The following is a 22,939-nucleotide window of genomic DNA, read 5'->3' as shown; positions in this document are numbered from 1 at the left end:
GGCCCGGGGGCCCTCAAAGTCCACACCATGGTTCACCCAATCAGTGAATCCTACACGAAACGTACGAGCACAGTCACCAGTTTCAACATTTCATGTTATAAGTTCACTTGTTTTTTTTTTGTGAAAAAATAAATTTTACTTTTTTGCAGACATATTTTTTATGTATAACTATTGAGGTATAATAACATTATGCCAATTTATTCATGGTTTCCGTGTACAATACCATTTGGTGCGACCTTATGGACTGGACTTGCGCACGCTTTGTTGTGTGGTGCTCCAGGACTTCAAGAAAATCTTCAAACGTAATTTTGTTCTTCACCAAACATTTTTGAATTCCTTTAGCTCTCTTGGATATATTATCGTTATATTTATATGTATATAACTTTGCTCTGAGGCCGACAAACTCCTCCATCGCCACCCCATTGCACTCATCTCTGAATTTGCCCACCACCTTTTTATTGGTGGGCGAGTAGCAGGGGTGGTCAATGGGATACGCGCTCGTGTCAAACACGTTCATGAGCGCAGAGTCGTCGGCCAGGTCCTGGTAAAAGTCGTGCGTCTTGATTTCATAGATGAAACTGTCCGTGTCCATGTATGCCACCGTGATGTTGTCCTTATATTTTTCCTTCATGATGTCGTAATGGAAGTTGTACATTAGCGTTTTGGACTACTCCAGGACGGCTAAACCCGCATATACAGGGCGGTCAAAGAGGATACTTTCATGCTGGAGTTTGATCAGAGCCAAGTTTTCATCAAGTACTGTCCTCTCCTGGAACGCTGGCTTTGCCACTACTTTCCGCAGCCTCTTCTCACTGCATACGAGTTCCATCCGCTGCCTCTTCCTCTTTTGTTCTAATAGTTTACCAAAACATGCATTGTTTGCCAGCTTGAAAAATTCTTTTTCGAAATCATTTGAAGCATTCTGCCTCATAATCGTATTTTTCATAATGAAGGGCTTCATCCACGCACGCTGCACAAATTCCAGGACTCTGTGTACTTTTGTGATTCGCAGTCCGTGTTGGAGAGCCTGCTTCAGGTTTCTATAATGAACTATGTAATTACACTTTTTCTCGAGTGTCGTCATCAATTTAGGATGATACGAGCCGGGCGGGCACTTGTTGACGGGCAGGAATGGCAGGTCTCTGTGCTTGTCATGCAGGGCGGATGGGTACTCAACATCCACTTGTAGGATGTACCCCATCCGCCCCTCATCTGGTATGGTCATGACGTCAATGTCCGTGCCCGCCCACCTGAAGCCGCTGGCGGGAAGAGGCAGAGACATGGCCCATCCATAGAGGTTGTTGGCGTCCAGGTACATGATGTGGGTTGATGACTGGCTGGGATCGCAGGTGCGGGGAAGGCAGACGTTGTTGGCCTTACAGTGTCGCTTGACCACTTGAGCAACCCCGCCCCTCATCCCAGCTTCGACGAACATGTGCATATCGTAGTCGGTCATCAACTCCAGCTGTACCTTTGTATGCTTCAGCATTGCGTTGAACGTGAACCCTGGCGCGCTTATGTAGTGGCTGCAGTCGATGCTGTAGGTCTTGAGGCAGAGCTGTCGAAAGTTCTGGAACACATCCGTCAGCAGCAGCACGTCCGTCTTGAGGTAGACGTCGTTGTAGTCGCCCAGGGTCACGCAGCCGAACTCGCTCCACACTGTCTGAGCATGCCTGTATTCTACATCACTGACATGGCTGTCATTTAATATATTGTAAAACTCCTCTTTCGCAGGCAGTTGTGGCTCGTCCAACTTCTCCCAGCAGGTCACGTAGTCGTATGGGAACACACCTTTTGTTGTTACCAGAGTCAATTCATTTTGAGTGAAGAATTTTGATGTTTCTACGAATTTGTCGGCTCGCAGGTACGACGCAAGGGACGCCAAACTTCGTGCCATGAACCTGAATGTGTCAATAAACTGTACGGAGAATTTGTCGCCCAGATTCTTAGAGAATGTAATCATTTTCTCTTTCGTGTGGGGAATAATAAATATTTCTTTGTTGTCGTAGCCCAGTTTCTTGATGATAAACTTTTCATCATAACCCAGGTTGTGGAAGTACACAACAAGCTTCTTGGGCCGCCTGCACAGGAGATTGCAGCTGTTTCAGGCGGCACCAAGGTATTTTCCACTAAAATGGTCATGGTCCTTTACTTTGTTGTTGTAGGGCGTGAATGACTGTTTACAGTAGCAGCACTGATGGGCTGCGACAAAGCTGACATACTCTTGAGCCGTCAGCGACGTCATGGGCAGGCTCGTCTCGTATATTCCCTTCACCTGATTTCCAATATTAACTATGGTCTTAACGAATTTTGCCTCAGCATCGGGACCCCTGTAAAGAATCGGCTCTTGCGGCAGCGAGGAAGTGAGTGTGGCTGGGATCACATCATTATCCACCTTAACATATTTACAATAACTATACCTAGGCGTCGTGCTTCTGGTAGGCCTGTGTGCTCGATTGCTGGGGGTCCGGCTGGCATGATGGGATGGGCACGAGCATGGCCTCAAAGTCTGAGTATACGACGGGGCATCTTTGACATGTGGTGGTAGTTTTTAAATTCCATGACAGGTGGCTTGCCGTTCTTGTCAGCTTTCGGCATCTCGACGCGCACAGGAGTATGAGTGTTGCAGAATTTCTTGTGCGCGTCGAGACACTGCTGCCCTGTCAGTCCTGAATCTCGTGTCAAATCGTGATAGTACATGAAGCATCTCTTGCACACATGAATTTTATGATCGTGGGCGGTGATCTTGAGGCCTGACGAGTCTTGAGAAATTTTTTATAAAGCAGAAATGAGATTTCTTATCTTCGGACGTTAGCAACAGGAGGTCGAAATGTTGTTGCTTTTCCTCCTTCCCCACATGCACTGGCGCGATCTTGTCGTTCTCATCGATGCTGTAGACATTGATGGAAACATCTTCGTTGTTCCGTTCAAACACTTTGATTTGGTGGAGGGGGGTGGGGAACTCCAGTCCTGAAAAATCAAATTTACCTTGCAGCTCGTGATACCTCTTGTCCACACGTTGAGGATTCTCCCCCTCCACGTACCGCGCCAGTATGGCCCACTTGAAGCACTCGTCTTCCAGGTTCATGGGATTTATGCATGCTTTCCTGTTCTTGATTGTGGATGGTAGATATATGTAGGAGGAGACTCGCAGTGGTGTTAACTTGTTGAAACGGAGCTGAATTTTCCTCACTGCAGACAGAGTCCACCCCGAGCCTTTACTTACATATTCGTCTTCCTCCCTACATATTTTCTCAATACATTCTGTTACTGCCTCTTCAATGTCACTCTCTTCATAGATGGGTATATTCTTGGTCTTGAATGCCCTCTTGTCGACACCTTCATCGAAGGGAGCGGGCTTGGCATAATCACATTCAAGCCACACATTGAACATCACTAGGCCATTTTCACGTATTTCCTGGGAAATGCGATTTATCAAGTTATTTTTCATTTCGCCCAGGTATGTGCAAATATCTTTGGTCGCACCATTGTTGACTGCCACTAACGTTTTCAAATTTCTGCAGAACGCACTCTCCGCCTCAACAAACCCGGAACCGCCTGCCCCCAAGTCAACCTGAGCCTGGCCAGGCGCTTGCGCCTCCAAGTCTCGCTGTGCCTGGTCGGGCACACTCGCCACGTATTGTGGACGAGTGCTGGGGTCGGGCTGTTGACGGCCAGAGGGTTCGTCCGTGCGCCGTCTCTTAGCGGCCTGTGGAGCCAGGACATTGTACGTCTTGATGTGTGTCAATAAATTATCTTTACGTGTGAATTCGCCCTGGCACTTTACGCATTTGTAGCTAATACGACCAGGATTGAACTGGCACTGGCTCTTCTCGTGGTGTCTGGCTTCATAGCTATGTTTAATTGCTGCCCGCAGTAAATGCACCTCGAGCCTGAGCTGTGCTCGACGGTGCCCTCACATGTTCGAATGTGGCGGGTCAAACTGTCTTTGAGGCTTATTGTCATACCGCAGATATGGCATTGGCTTGCGGTATTACAGTCGGGATTCGCCTTGCATGCACGCTCATGCCGTCTAGCACTACAGCTAGCAGTAAAAAACTTGCCACAGTATGCACACCCATTCCCTGATGACGGTGCACATACCTGAGATGTTGCAAGCTGGCTGGTCCCCGAGGTCGAGGGCTGGCCGGCAGCCGCGGGAACCCCAGACGAAGTCCTCTTCATGTTGATGGAGTCTGTAACACGAGCGGATAAATTATAGTAATACAATTTATTTAAATATTTCCGCCATTAAATTTTGACACTGTATCAATGAATGATTAAAGTGTATATGTTTTTGATTTTCCTGTAGATTTAATTTTTTTTTATTTGTCAAGTATAGTTAAAAAATAAAATTTCACAAAATTTCAAGCGTAAAGGCATGCGCGCGCACATACACACACTAACACACATACATTTATATGTATACAAGCAAAAGTTGTAATTTTAAAAAAGTTAAACTCACCAGACGAAATCAGGAACGGCTCTGGGTGCACTGCACGCACGCACAACAAGGAGGGCTGGAACGTCGTGCAGCACACGCTGGTCGCAGGAACCTGTAACACAGAAAAGGAACCGCCTTGCTAAGTATGTATGCACATGTCTTACTTTTTCAAGACAGCACAAAGACACTGATGTACAAATATTTTTGTTTTATGTACTGACCGGAAACGCGACAGAACTACACGGAACTCCAGAGGGCAGACAGGCGTTCTCCAAGCGGATCACACTCGAAAGTAGCTCGACGCAGGGAGAAGCACTGAATACCTGCAACACATACATAATATGTTGGTTAGTTGTAGAAGTAGGTAATGAAAATGGTTGTGATTATGTATTATGCGTCTATGGATAGGTAGCGTGAGCTAATTTCTATACTTTTTTTTTCATTTAGCAGTAAAAAATTATAAATTACTATTATTAATATTGGCAAATGAACTCTTTTGTAAAAAAAAATAAATCGTAAACGTTAAATGTAACATTACCAAGACTCTATTTATCGAATTACCTGCATTAATTTTTTTGCTGCTGTAATTAATAATATAAACTACTAGTGTAATAATTTAGCACGCCAGGGGATTTGAGTGCGCCATGCGACATGCGTAGGAATTACATCAGCTGGTGGACACAGATGCAGTGTACGGACACGAGCGCTCCGTGTGCGGGGGAAGGGGTCGGAGGAAGAGCGCGCGATTTCCCCACCCGCGCAAGCCGCCATTTCATCACAACTCAAGCTGCACGGAGCTCCTGCCAGTGTTCTCTCTATCTCTCTCGTACGTCATCCATCTTGTTTCAAGCTAAGTCGTACGTGCATGAATAATAACAAACATGTATGCCAGGAAAAAATGTTATTTCAAAATAAAAATTACTGCAACTGATTGCACTAATAATTTCGACTAGTATCACGGAAAAAAGAAATTTAGGTTGCTAATACTTATTCATACAAACACAAACATGAATCTAACCTAATTTACACGCTTCGGAACTAACGTGACAAGTAGTTTATTTTAATCATACATAGTCGTGACCCTAATTACGCATTACAAATTCAACTGATGTACATTTCATTTCAAAGATGTCAACTGTAAAACTATAAACCTGAATAGATTTCGTACACTGAAACTAATCTCGCTTCAATGTTTACATTTACAATCAATAATATTCTTGTCGGATGTAATTACAAGATGACTACTACCTTTAATTCTTGTTTGTGCATCGAAACATGTGAGCCGAGAAAGGAACGCGCACATAAGACAAGATGCGAGTTTGGACAGGTCGCTGCGTCTCATAGACATGGGTTTGGATTGCTCACTACAGTCCAGGGTGCTGGGAACGATACTGCTACAGTCTTCTGGCGTGCAGTCGGATGCTTGTAGAGTCTTGTGGAGAATTTCTTCTCTGCTGCATGGAAGTACGGTTGTAGGTCTGAGGTTAAACACGGTGCACGTATCCCAACCGGTACAGTTTATTTGTTGTTGCGATGGTTCATAACTGCGTGGCGAATGAGCCATTAGGAAATGCAATACTCCACCATAACAGATTTCCGTATAAGTGCGTAAATTTTCTTCTTCATCCAGGAAACTATATTCGACACAGTTGAAGTCTGGTTTAGCACTCAGGTACTCGGTTTCCAGCTGGAATGGCGACATCGTGTCCTAACGTAAACTGATTGATAGAGCTCGATTTTTGAGCTATTTATACTAAAAAAAAATAATAATCAGGTGTGCCACTATTTGAAAAAAAAATCGGGTTTGCCAATATTGAAAATAAAAAAAATATTCCTGCTGCGAGTGCCATTTCTGCATTAGCTGCGCGTTTGAACAGGCACAGACACGTTCAAACTTGTCGTTTGGATGCTTAGCTTCGTACATTGAACAGAGTTTGGGTAGGGAAGGACACCCATAGTCGGTCTGTATATCTACAATTTCAACAGGTGCTTTACACAGATCTCGTAGCCATTTCCTCTGTTCAGGTCCGGCAATGTATATTATTTCGTTTTGAACTAGTAAATCTTGAAATGTGTTTTTGACTTGGTGGTATGGGATTTTTCCTTCGTCCCACTCTAGTCTGTGTTAATATTTACATTGCCATTCGTTCGATCGTTTGCTTTTTTCGTCTAGTAATCTCCAAGGATACGGGGGTCGGAAGCTGCGGGTTCGAGTCTTGTCTCCAGAGGTGACGGCATCCTGATACCAACTGATGATGAAATGATACATGCAGTCGTATTTATATCTAGCTCAATATTTTCACGAGACCTGAAAATGCATCGTAAGTAATTACTCTGTCGTGTAAGATCAGACAAAACGCTGTTGTGAGTGGCGGTACGTCATTTTTCGTGGAAATTTTCAATCGACAATCAATCATAGAACTGCGAATCGATTCGTCTTGTTTACGTTTTCCATAAAACAGTGGCAAACACCGACCTGTCGGCTTTCAAGTTCATTTGCCTGTATGTCTGCAAAGCTAATATTATATATCTTGGTTATTCTGTACTGCTCGACGTCTTGACGACCCAGTGATTGCGTTTATTCTTGGTCAGTAAGTGGCAAGTTACGAGATTCCAGCTCCTGAAAGCAATTTTGACAGTCTTGTCTTTTTTGAGGTAACTTAAAAGTCTGAGCCTTTTTTCGTGCTGACGGATATGTGCGGAACAAACCACTCAGTGCTCGTGACAGTGACTGCGACCGGCTGGGGGTCGTTTCTGGGGGTCGTTTCTGGGGCTCCCACGACGGCATTCAGGTGCGATGTCGCTAGAATTAACACAAGTTCTTGGCGGGCTTGAATTAATATTTTCTTGTAATCCTACGCGAAGCCGAGAAGCCTCGAAAGCGGTATGCTAACTTCGAATTTTCCAGATTCATAAATGGGAATTATGAAATCAGGTTCCATTCCAAAACCCGCGATTTTGGTCGCGCTCAGGTCATTCGGTGTTAGAGACAGGTAGTTTTTCATCATGGCAGTAATGCCCAAGTCCCACGATTCGTCGATCGCAATATTATTCAATTCGAAAATTACTCGTTCGAATAAATGCAATATTCCATTTAGACCGAAATACAAAGTTGTTGGATGTGATCCGTCCGCCTTTGTCAGCGTGCCTCTTATACGAATAAACGACTGGCAAGGTAGAGTATAAACGTCTTGTTTCTGTACCGGGATGTGTATTTCCCTCTTGGGCATATACGGCCCTTGGAGGTAGGGAGCGTAGCAATGATATTCAAATTTATTTACATCGTCGCAGAACTGAGCTTTTTCTGACATGTTTAAATAATCTTCCATGCTTGTGAACTTTGCTTTTTTGATTTATAGGCCTTGAAAATCAGTCCTATCGCTTCAGGTGTAAACGTAGTGTAATTTCTTCGTTTCTAAAATTTACTAGTTTATCGTTTTGATCGACAATGTCGACTACCACTTCGTGTACTGTTTTGGTGAGCACAGGGGCGTAAATGATACTTTGTGGTACTTTGACCAGTTTATATCCAGGCGGAACCGTTGGCGAAAACTCGTGTAGCATGTTGTTTAGTCTTCCATTGAGGTATGTTCCTCTTGCCAAATTGCAGTTTACGCGTATTACATTCACGGGCATTATTTGTATGGGTAACGAGGATACGTGCATGGTCTTGGCTGCGTATATTTTCGGTATGAATCCGAGCATCGAACCTATGGTTCCCGGTATCTTAATGTCGATATTTTCACTGCAATAAAGTTCGCATTGTGGCATGTTTGTATTATCACGCTATTCAAAAATTGTGTTTGGAGTCAATGCTTGCGTGATGTAATTCGTAATATCGATCAACTCCTGCGCCCTGGTCGGTATGGAAATTTCCCGAGTTGATGTTCCATCACTTTTCAAGAAGCACATTTTGCAGTTTCCGTCGTCAATTTTTGGTATGGACTTATACATTTTAAAATCTGCGAGCCCGATGCTCCATTCTCCGTTCAAGTCCAGTGGCGGGTAGAATGTGACTCGTAGCTGCGGCCTACGACCTGACTATATCAGTGTTACGGAGATGACTGATTTATTTTCGCTTCTGTTTATTTATTTTATACTTAGGAATCTCAAGCACAATTGACAGCAGTTTTTTTGATTAGGCTTCTGTTCCATTTCATAATTGTAGAACAATGTAGTGGTCGGCCCAGGTACCGCCTAAGTTCAGGCGGAGGTCTCAAATTACCGAAACTGTCGTAGTAAGTAGCTTTTTTTCCAGACTTTATGTACGCCACCCAGATCGTGCCACGACCTGCCACCGTGTCTAAATTAATTATGGTGCGTTCGTTGGTTTTTGGTTTGCTGGGCAAAGTGTCTCACATAAACACGCCACGGAAATTTGGTATTTTCAGTTTGCGTGCGTACTTTATTAAATCTACGTTGGTGAGCGGACGTTTCGGCAAAGAACTTAGGATTTTCGTTTCTTTTTCATCCCTCGGCCTGATTTGTGAGGACGTAAGTACAGTCCTGCGCTGTTTTTTTTTACCCATGGCAATGACTTCCATGCTTGCATTATGTCTACGAGCTTCCTCCAATTGCTTTTGCTGGTTCTTGGACGTATTCACAGCCCTAGCAATGTTGGAAGCGGCTGCTGCGATCCTGCCTAGTGCGCCTATAGCGGGCACCAGCAACTGTAAAATTCCCCCCTTTTTCTTATTGGATCTTTGTATCTTGCGCTTCTTGGTCTTGCAAATTCTGGGATTAGGAGCACCCGTTTGTAATTTGATCTTTGTCTTCATGATTTTAGATAAACCCCAGGCCGCGATTTGGTCTCCTAGTCCCGCGTCTGGAGATTTGCTTATTTCTTCAGCTTCCTGTGCCAATATCTGATCTGCTCTGTGCCTGGATTCCAGATCCTTGCTGCGCGAGTATGCGATATCGTGCTGCTTGCACTTTTTGTCGAGATAATTAATGCCCACGTCATAGCGAGCTAACCTTTTCGCTAGTTTAGTGCCGGGGCCGCAAAATCTGTTTCCCGGAATGTGTAGCTCGAAAGGTAGATTGTTTATCATCGAGTTTACGAGTCCTGCACCGATGTGTTTATTGTTCTTGCCTCTTCGAGGCATTACATACAACTGACCTAAAATCAATAAATACGATTGTTCTTATAGGTTGTTGGTCAGTACAATGCAAGTCGTAAAGCAAGATGTTTGTTTGCCAGTGTGCACTACGCAGGACGATGAAAATAGCCTTCGCGAATCGCGGCATGGATTACTGTTGCCTTCTGCCGTACGTTGCTACATAGCAGGACCGTCAAACTGTGGCAAGACGTGCGTTCTACTGAGTTTACTGGAGGAACCAAACGGTTCGAGAACGTTTACTTGTATTCCAAGTCGTTGCAACAGCCAAAGTACCAGCGCTTGGCCACTGTTCTACGTTCGGTGGATGGACTGGAGTATTTTCCGTTTAGCGATAATACTGATGTGGTGTCTACCGACGAAGCAAAGCATAATACAAGAGTACCTTTCCATGGGCAGGCACGCCAAATTAGACTGCATATATCTGTGTAAGACGTACAGTAGAATACCAAAACATTTCCTACAAGATAATGCGAATGTCCTAGTTTTCTTTTGCATGGACGAACTTAATTTGCGTCACGCCTACGACGACCATGTAAACACCAACATGACATTTCTTGAATTCAAAGACATGTGTTCCTGGTGTTGGAAAGACGAGCACGGATTCATAGTTATATTCAAAGACTGGCCTCTATATAAGGGTAGATACAGACAAGGCTTCGACCAGTTTATCGTCAAACATGAATCATAGCATTTCTAAACTTGGTCGTAGCAGTTGAGCTCCAAGTACCCAGCTATGCGCCGTGAACCACGATGCTGAAATACGTAAATACATTTCGCTACTCGGTCAAGAAATAAAACGCGAAAAAGACGAATTAATAGTGTACCTTGTAGCCATAGACAGGCGCGTGGAGGCCTCTGATTCACGAATTTGAGACATGATCGAAGTTTAAAATGCACAAAGGCGTGATGAGCTAAAGTCGCTTCTGTCCAAACTTAATTCGCGCCTGGTGTCTAAAGGTGTTTCGAAATAAAAACTATGGATGTTAAAACCGATTAGGTTAAGCAACTGCATGATGTCATCGAAGCCATTCCTGCGAAATACCTGCTCTTAAAAAATTTGAGGCCCTTGAGTGCCCGTCTTGATAGTTTCATATCCAGGCGAGGGGTCGTCGAAAACGAGAAACCAACTAAAATTGAAATAAAAGAAGATACGCAAACTACGTCCACAGGCAAATGAAAGCGGAGTCCACAATTAACAGATAATTCCATTGTTTCTACTAGCGAAGACGAAATTCATTTCGGTCGAATTCTTAGGAAGAAAACTCGAAACAAAAAAAGTTTCGAAGTCGTTCCTCTCGCCAGCGAATACCTAGCCGCCTCTGTGCCACAAAGCAACGATGTGTCGTATGGAGTGCACAAGCGAGGCCTTAAATGGGTCCTTGGTTCGAAGCAAGTTCATTTTGTGTCCGACAATAATAGTGAATGTGGAAAAGAGGTCGTAAAACTTACTCGTGGATTATGTAAACTTTTGTTTCGTAAAAAACGGCGACGGTATTCAGAGATGGATTTGCGAAAAATATAGATGATTGCTAGATGCTTCCAATGCTGTTTACGCAAAAAAATGACCCGAAATTGGGTCGATTCAAAGATTATGAACATGTGAAATATCCATTGATAGCAAGTCTTTTTTTAGATGTGGAAGGGTCCGGACTTTATAAACTCGACACGAATAGCATAATTGATTTGCAGTATTGGGACAACCCCAATGAATTAGATGCTTGCCTTAGACTGCTCCAGGCATCTCAGAGTGTGGGAAATAATTCACACACCAACAAAATCGCTTCCATTATAGAAGAATTACGGGAAGCTGGATACATACGATGAGTCGATCTGGTATTGCACGCGAACTACACGAGCCTGCGAGACGTAATTATCCGCGACGAAAAATCAAAATCAAAGGATTGGACAATAGTTGGCAGTCTGATCTGCTCGAAATGTGCGAATATTCACGTGTGAACAAGGGCTACAGGTACGTTCTCATAGTCATAGACACTTATTCAAAGTTCCTGTGGGCTAGACCCTTAAAACGGAAAACTGCTGGGGAGGTTACGAGTGCTATGGCGGATATTTTGAAACAGAAACGAAGACCTTCGTTATTGCAGACGGACGACGGGAAAGAATTCTTCAATGCATCATTCAAGGCTTTGATGAAAAAGTTTGACATTACACATTCTACGTTTAACGGTGTCAAAGCATCAATAGCAGAACGTGTGATTCGAACGATAAAGAATAAACTGTATAGGAATTTTACAGCGAACGGAAATTACAAGTGGTTGAATTTACTTCCTAAACTTGTACGGGAATACAATTCTACAGTGCTTTCCACTACGAAATTAAAGCCGAAAGACTTCAAGAATAATCTTCTGCTTCTAACTGTGTACTCCAAGACGGATATACTAGATTCGAGAAAGAAAAAGGCGAATATCGGCGACATTGTGCGAATTTCGAAAAATCGTGTAATTTTTCACAGACCTTACAAGGGAATATGACTGGTGAGCTTTTTCGTGTATGTTGAATAATAAATACGTATCCACGTACTTATTTTCTCGAGGATCTGAAGGGGAAATGTATAACAGGGGCATTTTATGGAGAAGAGATTATGAAAACTAAATTGTCAGATACTTTTCTCATTGAAAAAGTGTTAAAATGCAAGAGAGGTAGGGCCTTGATACGCTGGATGCATCATGGACCAGAGTTTGACTCGTAGATTGATGAGAAAGATATTTTGAAACATAAAATTTTTTTTTGTGTAAATATAATTTATGTGTAATAGTTTGTTATAATTTTTAACTATAATTTTTGTATAAATTAAATTTACGTGTAAATGTAATTTGAGTTGTTTTTTTACTGTAAATTGTGTGCATGTCCGTAGCGGTGTCATCCGCGCAGCGCTCTCTGCCGTGTCCAATGGAGGAATGAAGGTAGATTTCCCCCACCATGCGGCTCTGGTGGAGGCGGGGCTAGCGCTTCCGCCGGTGAGCAGATATGCGCTTGAAATTTTTTTTCCCACCTCCCCTGCCCCACTCCCACCGTGAGCTGGTACCTCGTCACGGGGTTTTTCTCAGGGTATCTCCTGTTTGCGGAAGCCTAGGGAATACCAGCGCTTATTTATTGTTGCTAGAGTCGTGGTTGTGCAGACGATTCCGGCCTGGTGAGCAACAACAGGTGTACCTGCGAAGTACAGACATGCTGCGGGTGATAAGTCAACCAGTCTCTGCCAGAACTGAGTTGCTCTAATTCCTCAAACGGACTCCCTGTCATGGCGAAGGAGAGACAGGTGATAGGCGCATGCGCAGAAGTGGGCTTTTCCACCTCTGCATACTCTTGGGACCGGATGAATCCCGACGAGGAGCGTGGGAACTTCCGTAAGCCCAGCACCAGCTCGCGGATGCTAAAAGACCGCTAACTTTCACGAGGGAGGGTGGGGGTGCATAAAAGCTCCGGCTCGCCCCCCCTACTGACTCGGAAGTGAAAACAACAACCAACAGTGAGGACTCGGCACGACCAAGTAGGTCATGCGGTGAAACGATGGTAAAGCTGGTCGAATGGCTGTGGAAGGAGGCCAAGAAAAAGCGGGCAAAGAAAGAAAGGCGGACCCGTGATGCGGAGCGAGGTGAAGCGAAGGAAAAGGGATTGCACGTGTATTGGCCCAGGGACAGGCCACAGATGCCCTGACGGGCCCCTCCGCAGATGGAACCCAGGAAAAACCCCCAGTAAGGCAGATGGTTCTGAGCCATTGCACGCCCTAGAAACTGCTCCTTCCCAGGAAAAGGTACAACACAGGAAATTGGAGACGACCCCAACTGCGCTCAGTACTGAGGCACTCAAGGTGAACCGACTCGTGGCGGAGCTGTACGGCATCTGCTCTGACTGCGAGAGGGTCACCAGCGGAGCTGCGCGCGAGATTGGGGCTAGGGTCCGCCTGATGCAGAATTCGATCTACCGTTTGGTCCACGCTAATATCTTTCTTGCTGGTGCAACGAGTGATGCGGCCAAGGTTGGAGCGGGCGACCGGAAACTGTCGTACGCCGGTGTTGCCAGTGGAGTCCAGCCACTGAAGTCATGGCAGTGGCTGGGCCCGTGCAGATCAGGCCGGCACAGAAAGTCATGGTGGTATATCCAGTAGATGAGGCTGCCCCGTCCAAAGACACGCAGCAGGCCGTCAAGAGTGGACCAGCCAAGGTCGAGCACGAACTGAAAATCAAATGGATGCGCGCCGTGGCACGTGGGGGCGTAGTTGTTGAGGCTGCTGATGACGCCACGATGATCGCCCTCCGTACGCAACTAGCCGCGCAAGTGGATAAGATCAGGGTGCACGAGCCCAAGCACTGCTGTACGACGTGCCCCGAGACTTGGCCACCCCGGAGATAGGCAAGCACATCCACGGGAAAAACTTCTTGGAAGAGGTTATCCCGCTGGCAGAGTTCTGCAAAGTGCTCAGGATAAAGCGCCGGACAGGTGACGAGACGCATCTCGTTCTGCAGTGCTCGCCAAAAGCTCGACATGCGATGCTTGATGTGCGCAGAGTGTACCTAGGGTACACCTCCTGTAAGGGCACCACTCAGTGGCCTGTAAGATGAAGGCACAGTGCGGAAGATGTGGCACTGAGGGGCACACCACGACTGAGTGCCCTAAAGGTGTTCAGGAAAGGTGCGCAAACTGTGTGAGGGCGGGGGTGAAAGATCACAGCCATTCAAGGGGAAATGGCCGCCTTATCCGCGAATCCAGCTTGCTGGCAACATGCTGGGTTTTATGACGAACGTCAGGTACTTGGGGGTCTTGCTGGATGAACGTCTAACATATCTTCCGCATGTCACCTACGTGACACAGAAAGCGACAGAGGTGTTCCAGAGTCTGAGGAAACTATCGCCTAGTTCTGGAGGTCTGACCTTCAGAACAATGATGGTGTTGTACCGCAGTGTTTTCCTCCCAGTTGTGACGTATGGGGTAGTAGTGTGGTCACAGCGGGCTACCCAGGCTCACGTTAAGAGGAAGTTGCTCTCGGCTCAACGAGCAGCCCTTCTTGCGGTAACCAAGGCGACTGTGGCTAGTGATGCTCTGCCTGTTCTGGCTGGTGTGGCTCCCCTGGATATTGAGGTATTGGAGCGTGGGGTGCTAGCCCGCCTTAGAGTCCAAAATGAGATGACTTCTGCACGCGAACATCTGGTGCGGGAGCACAGTCTCGCGGCGTGTTAGTTCAGGTAGGATACATCAGAGAGAGGGCGGCACACATACGTGGTGTTCCCATCTGTGCGGAGTCGCGTGCGGACTGGGTTCCTCCAAGTAACCCATGCACTTGCGCAGTTCCTCACGGGTCATGGGAACTTCAGGGCGAGCTTACACCGGTTTGGATTAGTGGACACATTACTATGCCTGTATTGTCATGTGGACGATGACGTACACCATGTCCTGACCAACTGGGGGAAGATGGAGGACTTGCGTGAACAACTGTGCCTCCAGGTTGGGCTCCTGGAGGGTGAATTGACATTGCCTCAAATGCTTCTGCAAAAGAGCACAGCGGCCTTAGTAGAAGCACTTGCCCGTAAAGTGATCCGCCGGCTAAGTGTAGCACAAATGCTGCTGACGCCGAGACCCCCGGATGGCTGACCTGGCTGCAGTGGGCGGGGTGACTCGCCTCCTGCCGGCGAAAGCGTGGTGACATAGGCACTTGGGGTCCAGAGGAAGGGATGTTAACCCTGGATCGGCGCCAATGATTGCATGGGACGACTCTGCACACCGGCTCTAAAGGTCGGGTGCGGAAATCCTCCCCAGAGGTCTGGGAAACTAGAGTTGAGACATTTCGGAAGGTGGGAGGACCACTTCCGACGAGACTGTGGAAGGTGTGGTAGAGACCAGTACCATTGCCTACGTTCCGGCCGAAGCATTCGGGAAATATCTTGGCTAGCACTGTGGTGCAGCATCGGCCGCAGTCTGATCCTATTGAATTGAACCTCAGCCGGTGGTGGGTGCCCATTGATCTCACGACCTGGGGCGACGTAGTTCACCGTCCCTAACTGGGTTAATGCGGGTGACACCCTAGCCTATACGCGGATTGCTTAAAAGACTAGAACATCAGTCTAAAGAATCTGTAAGTGCACGTGGGCAACCTAAATTGCCCTCGTGCACCTGAGAAACCTGCCTGGCGTCAGCCGGACAGGTGGAGGGGCGTGCTTTTAAGCAAAACGGATCCTTGAGATAGGCAACAAGTTTGTGTCGAAGCTTTGATAGGCCTATTCTAACATGTCTATCAGCTGTTCCCTGATTCTACCTTTGAGGTGCAGGTACAGGGAGGGAGAAGGTGCAGAAAGCCGGACATGTTCCGGAAAACATGGTACCTCGTCACGGACGAGCGATCTCTCGCCGCCTCTGTCCTGGCTTTTTGAAAAAATATTCAGTGTCTAATCTGAAAGATTTTTCATTAAACTTGAAATATTTTTTATATTGAATTTTTTTTAGAAATACGCTTGAATAATTTAAAAAAAAATTGAAATTTGTTCCGGTCATAATTACTAGTATGGAAAATACTACACATGGTACTCTTTTTTTTTTTTAAATTGTGTGATGGGGAAGATTATTTACAAATAACAATACACACGTAAATATATATATTTTTTATTTATCACAACTCACCGACCAATACCACGGTCCGTACAGAGGAGAGAGACGGCTTTATGAATTTTTTTTTTGCTAACCTTTTTTTTTACATTTATGGATCAGGTTAATATTTTTTTGTTTTTTTTTATACATGACTTTTTTTATGCAAGTTTTTTTAACATGTCATTGATATGCACACACATCTCTAAGATTATTATTACACAAAGGTTAAACACTCTAGCTGGTTCTCGCACACTGTTTCTGTACATGCTTTGCCGCGGAAAAGTTGGCTTCACACAACAGCCAAGTCCTGGCCACGGAACACAGATGGCTACAACAGGGAGTGTCAAAACGTCTTCACTTTGGCGAGTAACCATAGATATTGCGACAATGTTTTATTCCGTTGCACTGTTTACTATAATGTTGCTCGTATTCTGTTTTTCGTGAGCTTAAGAGTTCCTCGAGCGTACAGGGAAAACTTGCACTCGGATGACAAAGTTTTACGATGCAATTGAGATCATCACAATCAAAGATCACTACGGGCATCACAGTCTTGTTCGGATCGGACGAGTCATATTTTAGACGAAAGTGTGTCCCGTCCCGTCATGACTTTTGGTATGTTATGGATGATGCAAACATGTCCGTCGTGGCGCTGAAAAAGTATACTTCAAATTCAATGCACTGAAGTCCGACACGTACACGAACGTAATTTTTTTCGGACATGTTGAAGATTGAGCACTTATTCGTCTCGTATGGCCGAGGGTCCTGACATACGTTCATGGTCCACGGAGAGATGTCCTCGTTGACGTCGGCTTCACCTCCGTCGTTCATCACGAACACGTCTGGAGAGCTGTTCCGTTGTTCAATCCTCGTTGTGGAGCTCCGGGACTGCGTTGATGTATGTGTGTTTGGTGCGATCAGTTGCCATGGATCAGAGTCATACGTTGCCCACAATTCTTCCGCAAAGTGCAAATCGTAGCGTGAGGGACACAGGGCGGAGCTAACGGCAGCCCCAAAGCCCTTCGACGACCATCGATGAAATCCTTGACTGACATAGTCGTTGGGATACGACCGTAGTCTAGGTGTCGGTACCGGGGGTCCACCTTCAGCAGTAGCAGAGATGATATAATTTCACGCGAATTAATAAATTTCTTGTATGATAGTACAGCGCTCTTCTTTCCTCGCATAATGATATTATTGTTGTGGATATAAAGTTGCAAACGAGTACATCTATCGGATCATGGTACAATGTATTTACCTCGGCGTTGATTGCTGCCACGCTATACCGAACACAGTCCATTTCGAAGCCGTCGTATCCTACCACGATCTCGTTGATTGCTTCTTGAAGATTAATTTGTAAAATTTGCGTCTCCCTGAACCGAACCGTGACTTCCAGGATTCCCGGAGACTTGCACAAGATTTTTTTTTCGACTCGTAAGGTACAAACTCGTGTCACTCTCCTCCCAGGGTCGGTACTGGTCGGTGAGCTGCGTCAAGCTGAAGGGTATCCAGGGCACTGAAGGTGGTATATATAATGTTTAAAAAATATAGGGGGGGGGGGGGGGGGGGGTAAGTTACTAATTCAATATGGCTGTGGGGTGGGGATGATTATTACTATTTTGTATGATTTTTAAATTTTTTTTTTTGGGGGGGGGGGGGATGTGGTGTTGGAGGGGGGTGGGGTAGAAGATATAAGTGCTATGAAAAAAAGTGGTGTGGGTCAGTCTGCCTGCAGCCACCATTGAGGAAGGAGCCTGTCGCCATTTTTAATTTTTTTTACTTCGCCGGGTTTGAACCGAGGACTCCGAGCTCCGTGTCGTAAATGTTTGTTTTTTAATTTTTTTATTAAAATTTTATTAATTAAATTTTTTTATAAATTTAAAATAAATTTCATTAAAATCGGATAATAAATAAAAAAGTTAAAAATGGCGGGCGTAACGTAAATTGCAACGGTGGCGTCATAATTCAAAATGGCGGAAAACAAAATGGTGGAAAGTTCGAGAAAACAAAATGATGTCATCCAAAATGGCGGATCCAAGATAGCGGATCCAAAATGGCCGCCGGGGTCAAGGTCATGGTCATCCAAGATGGCCGCCGTGACGTCACACAAGATGGCGGACCGATACCACAACCACATCCTGAATCCTGTGCCAGCTCCGCCATTTACATACCACTGCTGTAACCTTAACATTTTTAAGATCTTTAACAATTTTTAGTTGTATTTTAATTTTTAGGATCCACACTTGTGTGCATTGTGGGGTTCAGTTGATATGTTATGTAATCTTAACCTACAAATATCCAAGAAGGAAATGGAACCTGATAACCAAAAGAAAAGAACCCTGAAATCACCCGTTTGCACTACTACCCTTTCTCCACCCCTTATGTGCCATCGATACTTAGACTTAAAAAATTGTGGTGCTGGAAAGAATTGGTTCAACGGCCAAGTCATGTGAGAGGAGTGTGAAAAAAAAAATCAAACATAAATGTCTGAAAATTAACTATGCATCAAATTTATAAAAAGTTTTAAAAATAAATGCCTTACGGTAACTTAATACTTTTTGACATTTTAAAACATATGATATAGCATAAATTTAATATAATTATCAATGTCGTAAAGACCTCACTTGTTATTACTTTTTAAGTTTTGCTTTCGGTGATGGTTTGCTAACATGAGCTTCATTTGCTAACTACTTCGGTTGTAGCAGATCCATGCTGAACCCAGTATTTAAATATACTATTCGGAGCTCGCAAACAAAGTAATTTTACGAGATATGTTTTACATGTGTAAAATATGTATCGCGGTATGTTTGAGAAGTTAGTTTGTTCTCAACACTTATAAAATATAAATATAGCCAAAGCAAAAAAAAAGTTTTATAGAAAATATAAAGCAATTAGGATAATTGATAATCTGCAGCGGTTTCTCAAACTTGTAGCAGTGAACTTCAAATATTTTTGTTTCGCACATTCATGTTATTACCAATTATTCCTATATGTAAAGTCTAATAATGTGAAAATCAACTCATTTACCTTTCAGCATTTATTAAATTACTCTGAAAATTCACAAAATAGATACACTTGTCTACGATGTCTTCCCGCTCAGTCACCTTTACTATAAGAGAGTGCGCCAAACAGAAGTAGTTTATGAAACCCAGCAACAATAATGAAAATACTTATTTTTCGGCAGGTGATAGCATCACATATGAAATTTTTTAGCTTTAAATAAAGGGTTTATCAAATTAGCTTTGATACTGTTGACTTGTAACGATAGCAAATTGTATGGATTATTTCGCTTAGCGATCCCCCGACGCGATGACGCTTGAATTAAAATAGTAAAAGGTTATTATAAAAAAGTTTAAGGGCTAACGAAAACATTATTTTTTTACTGTTTAGAAGCGGTTTCTTTGTGTGTTTTTTTTAATTTAATTTTTATTCCTTTTTAATTTGGGTAATTATTGGAACTTCGATCCACATCTTAAAATAATATTGCATAATTGTTATATTATGAAAATATTAAAGATATCCATATTTTTTAATTATTCATTGAAATGACAATATAATTTTAATTAAAATTATAGATTTAATGTCTCTTGAAACATAAATTAAGCTATAGTGTTACGCAGTTTCGCACTGCGTAACTATACGACTACCAGACGCAACCCCTGGCTATCTGATGGATACCACCCACAGCACAGGGGCGCGCAATGTTCGATTCCTGCGCGCCGGACGTCAATACATCGGGGCCGCTCGGGCCGCTTCGACTCCGCCCGGTTTCGCGGGCTTCGTCCGGAACAACCAACGATGATGTACTTCCGCCGGCGGGTATCCAGACTGTTCCTCGATCGGGCCCCGGCGGACTATATAAACTGGCCCAGCCAACGCTTCTGCAGGCAGTCTCCGACTGGCCCAGCAGCATGAACCTGCAGTGACTACCATCTACACCACCGGCCTCCTCCGTCACGCTGCCAGACGACGTGCCGACCGCTTCAGGAAGAAAACGGTAAGAGCCGTCGTCAAAATCTAAGTCCGTAAGGGACTCTGAAGAATTTTCAACCCAGTAGAAATATTACAAGTCCACGAGGGACTTAGTGTAAATTCAAGTCGCAGTTGTTTGGACTTAGAATTTTCGCAGAGTGAGGAAATAGAAATTTGCCTCGTCTGTAGAATGAAGGGAACTGTCTCGTAAAGGTTACGGGATAAGTAAAGTAAATGTTTGACTGGTGTTGAAAATAAAACGGCAGTGGGGCAGCGTGGCAAGAGACGGAGGAGAGGTCGAATACCGCATAACGTAAAATGTACCAACTTTCAATACGTTGAGGCTTACCGTAACGTAACCAACGTAGTTTTACGTAACGGATTCGACTGAACTGTAATAAGTTCCCGGACTACACGATCACTCCTGATAGAACTTCAAAACGCAGCAACTTCGTTGAACGGCTGACGAGCCGAGTAATGATAAAGACTGTTCGCCGCAATATTGGTGGGGCGTCATGACCGCTGTCAGTAACCAGGAGACTTTTTGAAAACGACTCGCTGAGTGTACGAACGTGTGTGTAAGAACGTGATCATTTTAAGTATCATAAGTTAGGCATTGATACTTACACCAGAAACACAGTTTAACTATAAAGAATCAGACCACGAAGAATGGGAATGTAAACTAGTTACGTATATATAAACTGTACTATAAAAGATTTCATGTCAGTTCTTAATAATTTCTTTCATATTTTCTTATACTCTAATCGTATTGGATTTGTTTGGCAACGTTAAATTCATGTTAGTAGTTAGTTAACGTAATATTGAATGTGCCCAAAAACCAATTGATTTGATGTTCATATTTTTTCTGTTAATATAATTAGCTGTTTGCCTTATAATAAGGCGTTAACTTAATGTGTGTGACATATATTTGTGATCCGATATTGTTAATTATATTTTTCTGTTCACAGACATCGTGGGCACTTGCTGTAATCTTCAAAATAAGAAATCAGAAGGTTGTCATATATGAAAATGCGTGTATTGAAGGATGTGATGTTGTCATTACAAGTTTTGTTAATAAAAGCACTTTTGTTTCTCGAACTTTAGAACCTCTTTCTGAGATTTTACCCTTTGTCCTCCCGCCCTTCCGGACTGGAGGTAACAATAGTTACTGTCAACAAACTTAAATATGTCCTGAAGCCATAATCTTGCGAAAGAGTACTGAGTATAAAAAATGATTTGAAACAGCTGCAAAATTAAGATATAATTTACAACATTTATAACACTTCTCATTTAAACAGCCTGAAACAGTAAGGAACACAAGGCAAGTAGTCGAACGCAGTTTCTCATACAGCTACATCAATATATAAATATATATATTTAATTCAAAGCTCATTGGTTATGCTGAATGAAGTCCAAAGTATGTTTATAATTTTCATTCAAATAAAAACTTCCTAGAACCATATTTTCTTATATTCAGTTTTAATGAATTTTTATGTCTCAAATATTGTAATGATTTTCAATGTATCAAGTCACTCGCCTCTGATGGAAACAATTATCTGAACTAATGTTCGAATAAAGGAAACCTTTCTAAATTATGACCAAATATTGTTAATTATTTGAATGTTTTCTATCTACTTTTCATAGTTTTTCGTTTTCAGATATATGACAGAATGTTTCATTCTTTGCATATCCCAAATAGTAGGGCACAGCGACGGGCTGTAGGACTACCTTTTAACGTTTAAATATAGGCCTTACTATTGATTTTATTCATTTGAACAGAAATGGTTTTTATTTAGTTATAATACTCAATAGAAATGTAAAAAACAGTGAGAAATTTATAGTACATCACCAAAATTACCAAAGAAGTATTCTTATGTGTACGTGCAAATATATATATATATATATATATATATATATATATATATATATATATATATATATATATATATATATATATATATATAAACGATTGTGTACGCAATTAGCACAAAAATAATTATTATTGGAAAAACATTAATTGTGAATAATTTACAATTTCTTTCGCATTATTTATTTTTTTAATAAAGTGCTATACAGTTAGGATAAATTTGAAAATACTATAACAATTTATATATATTTAAATTAATTTAATTCGAATACAAATTTGCTCTATAGAGTTGACAAAAATTAATGTTACCGGTTTATTACCGTACGGAGGAGTTAAAAATTTATCAGATACGAATGCAACGAGAACCGTATGTCACGGGCCTAAGATAATTACGTAAATTTTGCTATTGAAACACATTATTTATATTTGTAGATTTTACTGGAAAATTTTAATTCTTGTTTGTTATAAATTTCTTAACTGTCTGCAGGATGAAATAAAAGCAATATACTATCTAAACACTACATGAAAATGGAATGTTTCGTTTCGCGTATATTTTTGTGTGCAGAAAAAACCATTAGTTAAAACGCTTAAATTATGACATAACTGCACAGTGGCGCGGGCCATCGTCTCGCAGGCCGCTCGGAACAGCAGCGTTGGTTATCCCATGCATATATCGAAAACTCTTTTTTTTCACTAAAAAAAAATGGATTTTGCAGATGAAGGTGACCCGGGGTACTGCACGCCCAAGCCTTCTGTGGTCCCGAGAAGGGGGGAGTGACGGGAGTGCTAGTGTCACAGTGAGAGAGGGGTGGGGAATGAGGAGGGGTTGGCAGTAGGGGAATACCATTAGCTGTGGAAGCAAGGAGTATACACATGCGTTCATAAGTGTAGGCAACATGTAAGCATGATTACCTGGATGAAACGATGGCAATGAAGCGCAGT

At 43.3% G+C, this 22,939-nt stretch overlaps 1 long non-coding RNA gene across 1 annotated transcript; it reads right to left on the bottom strand.

Moving 5' to 3' along the window:
- Window positions 1–3,877: 3,877 nt before the first annotated feature.
- On the bottom strand, window positions 3,878–4,965 carry LOC134531034 (uncharacterized). The gene is made up of 3 exons (XR_010074921.1): window positions 4,666–4,965; window positions 4,466–4,556; window positions 3,878–4,196 (listed from the first exon to the last, which is right to left on the bottom strand). It is a non-coding gene; the product is annotated as an uncharacterized LOC134531034 (long non-coding RNA).
- Window positions 4,966–22,939: the final 17,974 nt, after the last annotated feature.

Source organism: Bacillus rossius, chromosome 3 (genome assembly GCF_032445375.1).
Source record: "Bacillus rossius redtenbacheri isolate Brsri chromosome 3, Brsri_v3, whole genome shotgun sequence".
NCBI classification, from domain to species: Eukaryota; Metazoa; Arthropoda; class Insecta; order Phasmatodea; family Bacillidae; genus Bacillus; species Bacillus rossius.
The sequence above is the reverse complement of the archived record's forward strand: the minus strand, read 5'-3'. Positions and strand labels throughout refer to the sequence as shown.